Source organism: Dioscorea cayenensis, chromosome 10 (genome assembly GCF_009730915.1).
Source record: "Dioscorea cayenensis subsp. rotundata cultivar TDr96_F1 chromosome 10, TDr96_F1_v2_PseudoChromosome.rev07_lg8_w22 25.fasta, whole genome shotgun sequence".
NCBI classification, from domain to species: Eukaryota; Viridiplantae; Streptophyta; class Magnoliopsida; order Dioscoreales; family Dioscoreaceae; genus Dioscorea; species Dioscorea cayenensis.
Genome location: NC_052480.1, coordinates 12,853,094 through 12,855,442, shown reverse-complemented (window position 1 = coordinate 12,855,442; position 2,349 = coordinate 12,853,094). Strand labels below are relative to the sequence as shown.

At 45.0% G+C, this 2,349-nt stretch overlaps 1 non-coding gene across 1 annotated transcript; it reads right to left on the bottom strand.

The window, feature by feature from the left end:
- Positions 1 to 2,024: 2,024 nt before the first annotated feature.
- LOC120271241 lies at positions 2,025 to 2,131 on the bottom strand. The gene has a single exon (XR_005539860.1). It is a non-coding gene; the product is annotated as a small nucleolar RNA R71 (small nucleolar RNA).
- Positions 2,132 to 2,349: the final 218 nt, after the last annotated feature.

Here is a 2,349-nt window from a genome sequence, read left to right as displayed (position 1 = left end):
AGAGAAACAGAGAATCCACACGGGCGTGTGGAAATTATCCACGCCAGTGTGGAAATTACGCACGGGTGCATGTATCATCCACGCCCATGGAGTTGCCCGATTCAGCCCTGATTTTGGTATTCTTTTCTCCTTCTTTTCCCCAACTTGCAAGAGGGCTTCGGCTAGGGTTTCAAGGAATATTGGCTAAGGTTTTGGAGAGGTTCTATGGCTCTGACATCATGATTCCATTAGGAAGAAGGTTGGTAGGGGAGCTTCGATCGAGGCGTATTCTATACCAGACGAAGGAATCCTTGGACGATGAGTAGAGGACTTTCAACAAGACCATCGACATGACCATCGAGGGGGTTTCTTTATGGATTTATTGCTTTTACATTCGATTTCCTTGATTGTACTTAGCTCCATGGAGAGCTAAACCCCTAGTGGGTACTTGGGTGATTGTGAACCCTAGGATGTATTCGCTTCATTGAACTTCTTTATTATGCTTTCAATAAATTGATGTTTATTGTGAGTTCCAACCTTGAATGCTTGATTGTATGAACATTTCCCCTAGAGTGACACTAGGGTTGAGAGTTCTTGTTGGTAACCTTGTGAGTGAGTGACACACCACGAGCGTTAGACAAAGCTAGGTTGGAGAGGGTTGAGAGGGTGAGTTGAGAGGTATAGGAGCGTCCCCTTTCCCCTCCGACGTGATAGATTCTACCTCCGTTTCTTGAGTTCTTTACGGCTATAATAGAGTGAATGGTCTAAGGGATGAACCTCCGCTGGGGCCTAGTTGCGCGTGCAATGGAGTGAAGCGTTGAGGGGATCTTAGTATGTAGGGCTTAATTGTGGCTAGGGACCTTCCGCCTGGACCAAAGGGTTAGGTCTAAATCTAGGAAGAGATTTATCACTTGGAATCCCTAGAGCTCATTGCAAGTTTATGCGAGTGCGAGGTGTTGAGATTGTTCGATTTGTCCTCCGGGACATGTATAGAGTTAGGCATAGTTGACCTTAGATTTGGGACTATGTATGTAAGGATTTCCACGACTCACCATTGCATTGATTAGGAAGCATAATAGAGAGTTCTTGCACTTGAAGAGATTATCCTAGGTAAAGCATCATCCGAGTACCCCATCTTTATCGATTGCCTTGCCTCCTCCTTACTTTTGCTCTCTTACTTGTTGCTTTTAATTTCTGAGAATTGAATCATTACCACACTTATCATTGTTGATACTCCACATAGCTAAGAATCGAATTAAGTGTCTTTACTCCCTACTCCCTGTGGATTCGACCCCGCTCACCCGGGATTATTACTTCAACAAACCCATGCACTTGCGGGATATACGCAAGGGGACCTTGTCAAGTTTTTTGGCGCCGTTGCCGGGGAGCTAGGCGTTTAGAGATACTTTGCACTTTGTTTTCTTAGCTATTTCACCACACAGTCTAATTCATATCTTCTTATTCTATCATCGTTCTGATTTTCTTTTTCTTTATTTTTGGTGCAGCTCCATGTTATGACCCGAGGGAATCCATCAATACTGATTGAAGGAGACCCACGAGCTTGAGCGTACACTTCGAAGGAAAGGGAAAGAACTCAGTACAAGAACAGACTCTAATCCGAGCTGATTTGGAAGTAGAAGGATCCGAAAAACATGGCAGAACAAAATGAGCAACAATGAACACTATCCGATTATGCGGACCTTCGAGTGTTGGGGACACAATCGAGTATTATGCGTCCCCCAATTACAGACTCAAAAACTTGAACTAAAGCCGGCATTCATCCATATGTCTGCAGCGAGTCCGCACAATTCAACGGTTTGGCCGATGAGGATCCAAACGAGTCACACGAGAGCTTCCTCGAGGTGTGTGACATCTTGAAGATAAATGGTGTGACGGATGATGCCATCAAGTTGAGAGCCTTCCCATTTTCCTTAAAGGGGAAAGCGAAGCAGTGGCTACACTCATTACCTAGAGCATCAATCAGTACATGGGAGGAGATGGTAGAAGCTTTTCTAGCCCGTTATTTCCCTCTTGGAAAATCAGCAAAGCTTAGGAATGAGATCTCATCCTTTATGTAGTTAGAATTGGAGTCTCTATTTGAGACATGGGAAAGGTTCAAGGAACTCCTGCGAAAGTGTCCGCAACACGGATTCCCAGAGTGGATGATTGTTCAAACCTTCTACAATGGTTTGAACCCGAGTACAAGGCAACTCTTGGATGCGGCGGCAGGAGGTACCTTAGGTAGCAAGACCCCCGACGAGGCTCGTCAATTAATTAAGGAAATGGGGTTAAATAGCTACCAGTGGAACACTAGGGAGAAGAAAAAGGTGGCCGGTCTCCATGAAATTGATGCGGTAACTTCATTGGCGA